Here is a 14,114-nt window from a genome sequence, read left to right as displayed (position 1 = left end):
TTCCTTTCCTTTCTTTTCTTCTTTTCGAGACAGGGTCTTCCTGTAGTCTCCTCTCCTCTCCTTCCTCTCCTCTCCTCTCCTCTCCTTCCTCTCATCTCCTTCCTCTCCTCTCCTCTCTTTTCCTTTCCTTTCTTTTCTTCTTTTCGAGACAGGGTCTTCCTGTAGTCTCCTCTCCTCTCCTTCCTCTCCTCTCCTCTCCTCTCCTTCCTCTCATCTCCTTCCTCTCCTCTCCTCTCTTTTCCTTTCCTTTCTTTTCTTCTTTTCGAGACAGGGTCTTCCTGTAGACCCAGCTGGCTTGAAACTCACCATGTAGACCAGGCTAGACTTGATCTCATAGAGATTCACCTGCCTCTGCTAGGATTAAAGGTATCTGCTACTGTGCCTGGCTTTTTTTTTCATTTTCAGTCTTTTAAAAAGTTTTGCTCACATAGACACATGCATGCACACACATGCATGTACATACACCACATACTTTGATTTCCAAGGAGGTCATATTTTTGTTATTTATCTTTTTTCATCATCCTGAGCATTTCTCATGATTTAAGTCTTGTGAAAATTATGTTTAGTGATTATATAATATCCTATCATGTGATATTTAAATATAGCCATTCTTAAATTGTATCAGTTAGGGTCCTAATGGGAAACAGGTGACCTACCCAGCTGAGGTCAACAGAAAGCTGACTTCCAAATGCTTGAGCATGACAAGGAACATTGGTAAAAGAGAATCAAATACTTGGGAGCTGTTATCACTCCAGCCTGAAGGGTGAAGGATTGAGTGGCTTCCAGAATCTGCACAGAGCAAGAACTGTCAGAGAGGATCTCAGGAGAGGCTAAAGTTGTAGGTAAGGAACATAGCCATTGCCATCCCTACCTGACAGGAAAGAGAGACAGTGACAAACACCCTGATTCTTTCTGCTCCTGCCTTGCAGTCTCTCACTGCTGATTCTCATTGTCCAAACACTGTTATATGTATTCCCTTGTACGTTCCCTTGGGAAGTCGAAGAGCAGAGACACCAGCCAGCTCAGGAAGAGAGAGCTGGGTGGGGGAGTAGAGACTTTGAACTCGAAAATACCCAGCACAGGTATTTTTTAGCTTCTTCCCCCAATCCACTGTCATTGTATAAATAATACTAGAGAAATTCTGCTGCACACAGACATTAATAACTAATTATTCAGCAGAGTTAGGCAAATGCCTTGAATGAATGAACAATAAACTCAGCTTGTTAATGAGGTAGAAATGGAAAAGCTAACCTGCTTTGAGCATCCCACAGATGACTGAAATCATGACATCTGACCAAGAATCAGTTGTCCATTCTTTAGCTCCATAGCTGACATTAGTAAAATCCATAGGATAGATTATTTTTATTTCTCTCCAGGCCTGGATGAACTCCATAATGCCACACCCAAATGGCATTTGGTAAAGTTAGCAGAGCAGGCAAGGGCACAGTCCTCTGGATCTGTTGTTTGTGCTGATTGACAGAAAGCAGTCAGAAAACAAATCAAGACTTTCAGGAGGACAAATGGAAGAGTCAGACTTTGATGTTTATCCTCTATTATTTTCTTTAAGAAGAACCCAGGCCTCGATGTGAAAGGCAGCTGAATTATAGACTGCTCAGTCTTTGTAGCACAAATAAAATGGAGTTATGACTCTGTCACTCACTTGTTAGAGTACGCTGACTAAACTGGGCAGTCAGTCCTGTGCTTATAGGATACATACTACGTGTATGTATTTATACCATATCTGCTGAAAAACCCTCTGAAAGAAAAAAATACAGAATGGTGCTTTTTCCTTTTGAGCAAAATTAAAGTTTTTAGATCATAGCTGTTTCTCCTTTGAATTCATCAAAACAGCAAGATGTGAGTGACTATTTACTACAGATACGGGGGAATCACAGCATGGAAACTTTAATCCTTATCCAAACACACTAGGGGTTTTTGAAGTATTGAGAAACCTTTACTTCTTTGACTAATTCCAAAATGACTCTTAAAAATAATCCTTATTGCTGTCATTTTTGCTGAGAAATTGTAGGAATCCTTACGCATTTTGGATGGCACACTTTTCCACGTATGTGGTTTGCAAATATTCTCCCCTATTTTGTAGATTTCCTTGTCATTTTTTTGATTACTTCTATTTGCTTATTTTTACATTATTAACTAAAACAAAATCACTAATTGAATTGTATCTTATTAGTGTTAACATGTGGAAATAAAAGCTTCCAAAACATAAATTCTCTAATTTAGTGAAATTTTCCCTCTTTCCCACCCATTTCCTTATTTTCCCTGAAACGGGGCACATTCTGCTCACATCCATTCCCATACTTTTCCTCTTGTTTGTGATCTTTCACATCCTCATTTTTCTTGTTTCCTTTAGCCTTAATATGCCCTTTTCTGCCTTTTCTTACTTTTCAAAAATAATTATAACTTAGAAAGATTCCAAATGATGTTTGCCTGAAATGCTTCATTAAACCTAGTCTTCTGGCCTCATCATGATCCTCATTCCTATGAAGAAGAAATGTAGGTGATTTTTTATTGATCCTTTGAGGATTTCAGACAATGTGGTCTCATCACATTCAGACCTCTTCCTCATCGGCACCCTCACACTACCACCCCCCATGTCATGTCCTCTATTATTATTTTTCTTTTCTTAAAGGCCTATAGAGTTTAATGTGTGTTCCCTAAACGCTCTTTCTTGGGTATGGGTCTATCCCTTGGTGTCTGGTCAAACTCCCAGGTATCACACTCCTAAAGAAAATGCACATTCCCTCTCCTAGCAACTGTCAATTGGCAGTAGGTCCTCAGCTAGAGCTGTTGGTTCTTGCCCACCTTCTCCATTTGTGATGGGTTTCATCTGGCTTGATCTTGTAAGAGCCAGATGTGGTGGTAGATGAATACAAGGAAACTGTATTGTTTGGACGCTGCACGGTAGCTGTATGTATGAATCCACAGTGCTTGTGACAGCATGCACAGAGTAGGTGACTTTTTAGAATTAATTCCATGCACGTATAGAATGCATTCTGATTACTCTCTCCTCCAGTTCTCTCTTATCTCCCTCTTATCCTTATCATAACCTCCCTCCTCCTCCTGACCAGTCCCTTTCTCAGATTCATTCCTTTGGGGTTTGTTTTGGTACCAGTTTAGTTTAACTAGGGCCATCTGTGTGACCACAAGGTTGAAGCTATCCACTGGGGCTTGGTGGGATTTCCAGCAGGTACACATCTGGAGGCATATTTTGAGAACTCCACAGTTTGGCTTAGTAAGAGCTTTTCAGACAAACAAAAATGCCAGAAGTAAGCTTGCTCAATAGACAGTGGCCACATGCCATGCTCACACATTGAGTGTCTTTCAGTGGGCACTCTCCTACCTTTTAACCTCAATTACATTGGCTTGGGAAACATGGATAGATATAATTGAAATGAAAGATAAACACAGGACTCCACACTAATGTACAGATTCAGAACAAATAAAGAGGATCTTCTTAGTAATTATAACTCTGGCATTTCACTACTTTTCAAGTTAGGTACTTTGGAATGCAAAGAAAAAAATTAACTCAAGTCATTTGGAGAGAAGGTGTGGATTGAAGAATGAGGTTAGTAGCACCCACTGTGGACAGGGGTAGAGGAGTAGTAGACATTTCACACAGACTGCTCTTACTTATCTTAGAAAACGTGCAACCTCAGTAAGGTCCCAGTTCACAGGTCCTCTCCTGTAGGTTCTCTCAAGCAAAGCATGCTTACTGGTCACTAACAAGGAGTTCAAACTCCAACAGGAAATGACCTCATGATTGCTAACTGTCTGAACCCCGACAGTAATAAGCTTGTTGATGTCAATATTATTTGGGGGAAGAATGATTTATGTCTGGTAATTAGTTGAGGTAGAGACAACGCAAAATTAGAAATGTGATGGACAAACTGAAATGGGTACTTTCCTTCATCACTGTCGCACTTTGGGTCTGCTGTTTTTAATCTTAGCACTTGACAGTCTTTTTTTCACCCCTTACTGAGCTTTCAGTGCCACTTAAAGACAACATCCCAGGATGTGTATTCTTGTCCTCTAATTACATTTGAGGGTGCAGTGGCATGTGATTGTGGTCTAATAGCTAAAGCCCCAGAGTGCCTTTTTATTCCATTAAAGATGACCTTAGCCTTGGATCACAGAGCTTTACATGGATTTGTCTTTTCTGTGGTTTTCTCTCTGCAGGTCTGCTTCCTCATCCAGGGTGATGCATTGAATTGTGACACATGGGGGTCAATGAAATTAACCATCTTTCCAGTGAGAAATAATTCATCAGGCAGCATTTGCTCTTGTGCTTTCCTCTGTTGTGAGTGAATGAAGTCTTGGGAAGGCCTGGAACAAACAGGCCTTACGTAAGTGTCATGTAGTACTCACTCAATGGAAAGTATTCGTACTGCAGGAAAAGAAACACTGATAAGTTTGATTGTTGTAAAAAGATAGGGCTCTAATTACTGTTATGGAAGTTGTATCTACTGAGGGTTATTTTAAGTCCTGTTTTCTCTGTATTTCTTAGACCTTTAAGAATGATGGCTAAATTTGGATGTGTCTCCCTGACTTTTCTAGAACTGAGAACTTAGGAGCTGCACTCTGGCATCTCCATAGCTCTCAGTTCACTTGGTGTGTGGATTGGATTTTCATTTGAGGAACAGAAGATAGAAGAGGTACAGGGAGCTAGAACTATTCAAATCCTCCTGAAGGCTGATTTCTAGCCAGATTACTGTGCTGCACAAAGTTAGGGGGACAGAAAACAAAGAAGAAAGTCAGGGATTTTTGTTTTATCCACTTAGAAAGTACACTTGAACTTAAGGCGACACATAGGAAAAATGTTCACTAACGTATGGTTTCTATAGCAGTGGCAATTCATAAACAACTAGGACATCCCTTAATAAAAGATGAGCAAAAACAAACCAGGAATGGCCCATGCAGTGGAAAATCATCCATCACTTGTAAAAGGTAGATTTTTAATTGCAAAGACCATAAGGCATGATGACAGCAAAAAATGAACTGTATAAAATGCTGTGTCTAACATGACACTTTATGCAAATATACAATGCACATAGTGCTAATATTTGCTCCATAGTCATGAGATGCCAAGTAAACAACACTGGAAGGACACAGTCCCAAGTAGCTCCTCCCACTATGCGTGTCAGAACACTGCTCATATCAGAATGGGTTGTTTAGTGATAGTCTAGCAGTCATAGGTGATATTCCTTCACCAATACAGAGTCTGGTTAACTTTAGGAAGTTAAAGGGACCAGGATTAAAAACAACTGTCAAAATAAGCTTTAACTACTGTCTAAGATATCTCAGTTCTTAAAGGAGCTCATGGACACACTGACTATGTCAAATATTAACTTACACATGACTCAAATGCAATACCTACTTTACAGGTACTAAAGATCCAGAGTAGAAACAGTGCACACTCAACTGACCCTGTCACAAAATGAAGGGTGGCTATGCTGCTGCCCTTGATGTCCTGGTTGTGTGCAGTGAAATATGCAGCGTGGAAAGATCTGTATCCCTGCTTCTTGGGAGAGGAAGGTGTCCTGTGAGTGTCTTCAGCAAAAGAACAGTATTCTTGGTTATAAACTAAGCAAGCCTGTGCAGTTCCCTGCTACCTTTGGCTCCTTATCCATTCATCTTTCTTAGTGGATGCAGTCGAGTGGAGACTATGACACTGAAAGGACCAAAAAAGAAAGTCTGGGCTATATTCACTAGGGATTTGCTTGTAGCTAAATAAAACTCACAGTGTCCATCAGATCTCAGGGGAATGAATTGGGGGGAGGTTGGGGGCTCACAGTATCAGTGGAGGTGCATGACACTGAACTTTTGTCAATCAAACACCTTGAGCAATAGTGGTGTTGGTGGTAAAGGCAATCACAAAACATCTTACCTGGCACATTAGCCTGGCCGTGAATAAAATCCTTGCAGTGTCCACTTTGTACTCTATTTAGTCTGAGCAGTCTAGACTAAGCAGGTCACATGTTCTTAGCTGCCAGAGAGCTAAGAAAGCAAATAACCAAAACCAAAACACTACAGTGCCTTCAGTTTCTGTAATGGTGAATGTCCAGACATCTACAAACACGGCACCATCTGCAAACACATGACAGCAATCTCACAACTTGAGAACAGAGGCGCGTTAGATGATGGAGAACCAAAAGACAGTGGTGGCTCCATCAACTGAGCGCTTATTAGGAACCAATTGCTGTTGTGAGCACTTTCCATGGACATTATTTCATTTAGCATTTGCAGTAACTATGAACTGGGCTTTACTGTTACTCTTATTCCCATTTTTAACTTTCTTAGGATGATAGAGGCATCAGCCTGGGAGTTTGCCACCCAAGTTTGTTTTAAAGATGTGCTGCTACAGACATCCACAATGTGCTTTTTCCTGCCTTTTTTCTCTCCATTTCTACATGAATAAAAACATTTTTAAGCACTAAATAAGAAAGGTAAAATATAAATGATCTTAAAGCAGCCAGATAATTCTCATGGTGCTAAACCTCAGTTTTTGTCAGACCACCAAACTTAGAGTGATTTTTTTAAAGTGATTATTATTCTTCTAGTAATAAAAAGAAACAATTACAAGTTATATTATGGGAACAAATGATCTCTTAGCTAAAAGCTAAATTGAGACAAGGATTTAGAACCTTGGAATTAACAAAGTAACCAGTTCCGCTGTATATTTAGAAAATTGTGATGTCTCATTTCACATTGCACACTATCAATCACAAATCAAGAAAGGTCACTGCACGCCTTGCTTAGTACTACTCAGTAGCTCCTGTCACAGTTACAATGAAACCTTAAGTCCTTGTCAGAACTGGGATGTTCCTGGAGGCCCCTCTGCATCTGGAGGCCCAACTCTTTTCATCCCTCACTCTTGCTCCTCGCTCTGTCTTCTTACTGTTCTCAAATCCTCAAACTAGTTCCTACCTTAAGGATGGAACTTGGTTCAGTCCTTAGACTGTCCTTCTTCCAAATCTTCACATCTTTGCCTTCTTTGCGCCCTTGAGTGTCTAAGTTAAAGGGTTTGCGGAAGAGAGATTTCCTAATACTCAAACTTAAGCCACTCTGCTCTTTCCCCGTATCTTTTGCCCTGTGAGTGTCTTCATAGTCCTACCTCTACCTGGAGTCCTGTTATTTGTTAGTCTAGTATTGATTTATGGATTCTCTTCTCCAGAAGTCAGACTCCATGAAAGACACATTCCGATCAGTTTTGTTCCAATTCTGAACCCATAGTCAGGATCCATAACTGAACTTAGCTCAAATTTTCAAAGAAAGAAATTGTTTCCAATGTGCTCACTCATTCAGGGGCTGAAATTACTCAGCCTTTTTGTTTATTTCTCAAAGGCCAAGTGATTATAGGGTAGTACAAGCTTGATAAAGCCAGAAAATTCCCTTTATTCTGTAATTCAAATCATTAGTGCAGAAGGGTACAGAAACTTGGCAAAGTCATAACAAGTTGATCGTAGATACAAACTAAAATCATGGTCTTTTTCATGCCCAGAATAACCTCCCAGTGTATGTTCTGGATGAAAGGCACAGAGGACTTTCAGTTTATGCCCTTTATGACCATTACACACAGCAATATGGTCTCATAGACATATGTTAACCTGCTCCCTTTCTTACCTCTTTCCCTCCTTCCCTCCCTCCCTCCCTCCCCTCTATCTTTCCTCTTTTTCTCCCTCCCTCCTCCTTTCCTTTGTTCTTCCTTTCCTTCCTTAGCTTTTGTTTATTTTTTTCCGAATTCTTTCCTTCCTTAGGATTATAGACATGTAGCAACACATCTGGTGATATGTTCATATATATATATATATATATATATATATTCTCTGAAAGGGTTGGGCTCCTGGACTAATTATAGCAAAAGGTATATGTATAGCATTTTCCATGTGATGCATACTATCTAAGGATTATAACACATATCCATCCACATAGTCCTTGTTAACCCCTTCCCTAAACAACATTGTTGTCTCCATTATAGGAGTGAAATTGAGGAACAGATGTTAAGGAACTTGAACAAGACCATACCACAATTAAGTTGCAAAGCCAGGAATAAAACCCAAGCAGTCCATCACCAAACCTCTGTTTTCTTTAAAACATAAAGGCCTATGCTGGTATTTTGTATGGGTTGAGCTTGCCTGGGATTTGTGCATGCTGTCACCATTGCTAGGTGTTCATATGAGTAACTGACCAGCTGCCTGGAAAACTCTGTTTCCTTATGATCCATCTAACACTTCTGGCTCTTAAAATCTGGGAAAGGCAGAGACAAGCTCTTTCAATGATGGGACTCTTGGTAGGTTAACCAGGCTCCAGTCAATGAATTCATATTGAAGGACATTTGGGGACATTAATTAGATTCTATAGGCCTTTTATATATAACAGACAACATTAAGTTAGAAGGGGGTAATTTAAGTGGAGGTGTGGATAGGGGAGGGAATCTAAATACCATCAAATTATATTGTATGAAAACCACAAAATAATTAAAAAATAGATAATTGTTAATAAAAGAATGCTATTTTCAACCATCACTCACAATTTACCCTTCAAAATATCAAATCAGAGAGTTTCCATTAAGGCAAAATAGGGAAGATTCCTGGGTCAATCATGAGGCACTAGAAATCAATATGCAGTTTTCATCAGTGCAGTATTGGGCAGAATTGTCTCTTTTCTAGGTTTTAAATTTTCTTGTACAATGGTCCTCCGAAGAAGCAATTAAAAAAAAAAAAAAAAAAAAAAAAACAAGACGAACATTACTGAGTCACCAGCTTCCAAAGTCCTGAGTGCTACTTTATAGATGGCAGGTAGACTGAGCTTCCTGGAACATGTTGTTTATGAATATGAATGTCTTCCTGACAATTGGAGAGTAGGTTTGCGGATCCCACTGGCCTATGAGCGTGACACACTAAATAACTGATTAAACTGGAATGGCATGGTTGTTCCCACACAGTCAGTGTCTAATTAAACCTGCTTCCTGAAGGTGGAGCTCGCAGTCGGGCCAGGGCCTGCATACCAGACTGAGAGAGATTCAAGTCACAAAAGAAAATCTATCTTCTGTCTGTTCACAAATATCTCCCTTTGGTTTAAATGCAATTTCCTGAGTGTAGAGAATTTTTTTAGACTAGAATCCTTCTCAGTTCCATTAACTCTGTTAGTGATTCTATATTCTGACTACTATTAATTTTTCTTGAATAGCTTAGAAATAAATTCAATGAGAATACAGAAACTCAGATATAGAAAGAACCTATTAGTAGAAAGATCAGAGTGCCAGGTATTATTGTATTGAGATATCTCATTTTATAACAGAAGTTGGTGATCTTTTTGCTCCAGTTTTGAAAGCCTCTAGGTTGTAAGTTTTGAAATTTTCTGACACAACATGAACTGTTTAGATTGTGAATTTAGACCACAAAAATAAGTGCTTTCTTGGAATAAAACCTCAGATGAATTAAATCTAGAAGTCAGGACAATTGCTTCCATGATGTTACCTGGAGTGGCTTAAATTACAGGTGTACTGAAAGGACAGATGAACATATTAAGGGGTCTGTGGGTCAAAAAGTAGTCAAATATGCTTCCCATGAGGCCTCAGTTAAGACATTTGACTCTATTATTGTGTAGCTAAAATTCAATGTACATTCTGCAAGTGTTTAGACTTTACTTATGGAAATATTTACTTTTCAATTTTAATCATAATCATAATCAGTCGATTGAGATGCTTCTAAAAGAGGGAGAAAGCATATTAAGTCACATGGTTGTCAAATAATTTCAAACTACTCAGGAGCTATACAAAATTAATAATTACTTCCTTCTACTCCATACCAGTGCACCTTCCAAATTCAACACTGATTCAAGGACACTGAAGAGACTAAAACTTCCTTATAACTAGACTAACCTCAACAAGTTCAAGTCCCATAGCAGAATGACAGGGACTTGGAATTAGAAGACTGGGCTTTCTCCCTAACTCACTGTCTTCCTTTTACTGGGTTCTTCAGGATTCTCTAATCTCCATTCACCTAGAAATTTAAATCACGTTCTCTGAAAACTCTATGGACTTACTACCACTATGCTCTTTGTTCTTCGATCATAATGTATTATGAACTTTAGCTGGTGAAGCCCCTTGTCCAAGTTGGTTCTCAGAGTACCAGGTTTCTGTAAGAAGCAATGTGTGATTTAGAGTGGTCAATTTTGTCATTCATTTAAAAAACTTCTTTATTGTCATTTTTGTAGTGTTGGGGATCAACCTCAGGGCCCCACTTCATGCTAACCAAGTGCTCTAGCACTACACTACATCAAAGCCTTGTCAGTGTTTTTAAATATCAGCCTGAGAATTAAGAAAATAAAAATTAACAGAACTATTGGGTTTTTATTTCCAGATTCGACCCGAGAATACCACTTTCTGGGGCTTAGTAAATAAGACCCAGGTTTGTCTAGGAGTGTCATTCAAGATGTCAATATGCCCAGCTTGCTCACGTCATCACAGCCAGGTGTTTTTGTACATGCCAATAATACAATCCAGGTGTCATTTTAAAGAACTACAGGATGACTGTTCTGTTTCCTGCTAAGGGTTTGTCTGTCAGTCTTGATTCTCCAAGGCAAAGTGAACTCTGACAGAAAACAGCTCTGGAGAGATGGAAGAAGAAAGCAACCCTAGTTACTAAGCAGGTTACACAAGGTATAGGACGTGCCACACAGACGAAAATTTAAACAAATATTGGGACTTCTATGACCGTAATTAATATTAGTGAGTTTTGAAAGCAAAATAGCAATAGCCACTGGTCATGAAAAAAAGTTAAAAAGTACGCACACACACACACACACACACACACATACACGAGTGACACACATGCACACACACACAGACCCCAAACACAGATATGGGTATAAGCAAATGAAGCAAAACGCATCTCACATGAAGTAATTAAAGCATAAACAGAAAGGAAGTCGTATTGACACAGCAGTGGACAGAATGGCTTTTAAACAGCCTTTAAAAATTTGAGTAACTTATAAAAGTGAAATCGAAACTGCAACACTCAAATTCAAGGCAACAGTGAATCTTCCTATAACATTTCTGCTTCAGAAAATATAAAATGTGAAACTACAGGCAACAGAAAATTTTCTGAAATTAAATGAAAAATGGGATTAATTATTCTAGAAAAGTCAAATAAAAAGAAAATCCAAATATGTTGTTGCCAACACAATTCATCTTCCCCCGAAAATGCCAAGGATTTAATAACCTCTGTCGGTCTTACTAAGTCAATATTGCATTGCTATCACAATCCACTTAGAAAACATAGAGATTCCAAACCCCTATATACATCAACTTTTCTATCATAAAGCCTATTGCCTTGATGCTTATCAGGAAAGCAACCAAACAGATTAACATATGCCCTATGGAGGTTAGGGATGTCACTCAGTGACAGAGAACTCACCTACTATGTGCAAAGTCCTGGATTCCCTCTCAGCACTGCGATCATCCCGTCAGTATCTTACAAAGAAAGGCTCTGGTCTAAATGTTTAACTCTTTATACCAGGCAGGAACCCTTCACTGAAACTTCTTTTGCCAAGAAGGCTGCTACAGAGGCAGTGAGCCAAGAAAGTGCCCTTCATGTTTTCCTGAAATAGTCCAGTAGAAAGAGGACGTGACTGCGGTTTAGAACCCAGGGGGAAGCTGAATGATCTGGGGCGACTCAGCCAGTCTCTGAAGGCTGCACTGTTCATCTGGAGGGTGCATAAACCAACAGCCTGCCTCACAGGATTGATGAGTCAAGGAAGACAGCATCTGCGAGTGTTCTAGATATCCATGAAATGCTAATAAATATGTGGTGTGCACATTTTCTGAAAGTCATTTAAATAAAATACTTTGATTTTACGAAGTGATCCGAATGAACAACTCCAAGGCATGTGAGACATACGTGCTTTCTTTCCTAAAATGGAGCTTGTATAACCTACTTCTAATCAATTCCCTGTTTGGAAGGTACTCATTTAACTCTGGCACCTCCGCCAGAACAGCTACAAATATTAACTACTCCTAAATTGTTTGAACTGCTGGCTATTTGCCCTGTGTTGAGCAGAGAGTGCCTTTTCCGTTACTACCTAGATGCACCAAGGTGAAGACCAGCCTTTCCCACCCCATTTCACCAGTGCATTCATGAGTCTGCACCCAACTCAGCCAAGTCTGGACATGTCTCCTTCACATCACCTGATTGTCCTGAGATTGTTGTCATCTATGATTTTTAGATACTCTATAGATGCTATTGATTTTAGCTTATTATCTTTCTTTCATATTATTCCTACCCCACTGAAGATCTACCACCTCTGAAAATCCATCATAATTGACTTCCTTATTTGTCAAATTTGTTTTCAAAACCGTTTTATAGAGTTCTGTGCAAGATCTCATAGTTCTGAAGATGTTTCAGAAGTTGCAAGGTGCTATTCAAAATTAAAACCGAGTGTGGATAATGACAATGAATCCATAATACAATTTGAGTCAATTCATTGCAGTTAAAAAAGAAAAAGAGAAATATAAAACTGGTCCATCTAGTTTTCATTTACAAAAAGAAAACTGCCATGAGTTAAATTAGGATTGTATGGGTCCAAGTTCTTCCAGCACTGCATCTTAGTATGTGCACACATGAGTGTATATGTGCTTGTGTCTGCAGATTTTTAATTTTTTTCAAACTCTTTACTGGACTACTTTATTACTATCAAAGGAATTCATAGGATAGGAAATTGCAGGCTATGCTGCCCTTACTTTGGTTCATTTGTGAAGAGTTTTAAGCAATCCTGACGTTCATTTTTCTCCTGTAATGAGTGTGTTTATGTGTTGGCCCACAGGGACTGTCAGCGCATGTAAGACCTGTATCCAAGTAGAGGACTACAATATATCTACACCGCATGTCATTTAGCCTGAATTCAGAGTTAAAGCTGTGATAGTTTGTATAGATGCTATTGTGGATGGCCAGCTACAGTGAAGAGAAGAAAATGAAAACTAGGCTTTCCTCTTGGCTCTTTTCTTTTTAAATAAATAATTGAGCATTTGATACATGCATATAAGGTGTTCTGATCAAATCCACGCCCACTCCCTCCCCTCCACCTCCTCCCATATCTCCCCACAACTCTCCCTCCAACAACTTCACGTACTCTTTCTTCTTCTTTAATTTCTTTATAGGGCTTTTGGCTATTCCAACATTCCCCCTTCTGAAGAGGTAACCCCCAAATCTCTTAAGGATTAGATAAAAGCTCCCAAATATTTTTGATATTTTTGGCCTTTGGAATGGAGTAGGTTGCTAAGAGGCCCAAGGATATTGTGAGTTTTAGTCCAGAAACTGGCTGCTTTTCTTTGGGGTCTTTTTACCCTAACTGCCTAGTGAATTCCTACCTCCTATTATCACACTATCCTTTGAAGAGGTTACCCAAATTGCTTCTTCCATGCTGAACAGAGAGCAGGGTGAGGCAACTGGAGTACCCCTTCAGTGGGTCTATCTAAAAGACTCCCAAGTTGCATAACTCTTATCTCAAGAAGGAAAAGAAAGTCTTTGAATTGTGAATAGGAGATGTGAAGGAGAAGCAAAGGCAAGAGTAATTAGTGTTACAAGTTGTCTCCTGATTGCCTGGTTCCTCCAATGAGCAGGGCCTGAAAAAGCTGGAAGCCATCTTGGGATGGAAGCCAGGAGCTGCGGGTAGAGCCTGATGGGAAACTCGAAGCCAGCAAGGACAGAATGGATTGACTCCCTGTGGACCTGGGGCAAGATCGCTGGCCCAGGAGGTGCGAGCGAATGGAGAGGGGTCTATGGGCGTGGCACAGTCTGATATGCAGGCTCTGAGTGGCGGCGGCACCAGGGGCTAGGCACTGGGTACTCATTCCTTTGTAAGTTAATAAATACACACAAAATAAATTATATGCTTTGTCTGATCATAAACAGGAGACCCAAAGAGAATTTGGGCCACACAAGTCTAGACAGGGAACTAGAAAAAAAGTCAGAACAGGGCAATTTTCTAACGTTCATATGAGAGTCCGTTGAAATTTCTTGACAAGGGCTTCCAAAAGCATCCCTCTATTCGATTCTTCTCTCTCTCTCTCTCTCTCTCTCTCTCTCTCTCTCTCT

At 39.6% G+C, this 14,114-nt stretch overlaps 2 long non-coding RNA genes across 4 annotated transcripts in view; one reads left to right on the top strand and one right to left on the bottom strand.

The window, feature by feature from the left end:
• LOC115072078 overlaps positions 1-4,401 on the top strand; it is an 83,963-nt gene extending 79,562 nt beyond the window's left edge. Inside the window, exon 5 of the long non-coding RNA XR_003851139.1 lies at positions 4,198-4,401. This is a non-coding gene — a long non-coding RNA (uncharacterized LOC115072078). The remainder of the gene's footprint in view (positions 1-4,197) is intronic.
• Positions 1-12,490, bottom strand: part of LOC103742307 — a 183,236-nt gene extending 170,746 nt beyond the window's left edge. For all 3 annotated transcript variants that reach the window (XR_003851141.1, XR_003851142.1, XR_607618.3), the window contains exon 1: positions 11,439-12,490. This is a non-coding gene — a long non-coding RNA (uncharacterized LOC103742307). The remainder of the gene's footprint in view (positions 1-11,438) is intronic.
• Positions 12,491-14,114: the final 1,624 nt, after the last annotated feature.

The sequence above is a fragment of the Nannospalax galili genome, unplaced genomic scaffold (genome assembly GCF_000622305.1).
Source record: "Nannospalax galili isolate Female #2095 unplaced genomic scaffold, S.galili_v1.0 scaffold1220, whole genome shotgun sequence".
Taxonomy (NCBI): Eukaryota; Metazoa; Chordata; class Mammalia; order Rodentia; family Spalacidae; genus Nannospalax; species Nannospalax galili.
Note: the sequence above shows the minus strand (reverse complement) of the source record. Positions and strands in the feature narration are given on the sequence as shown.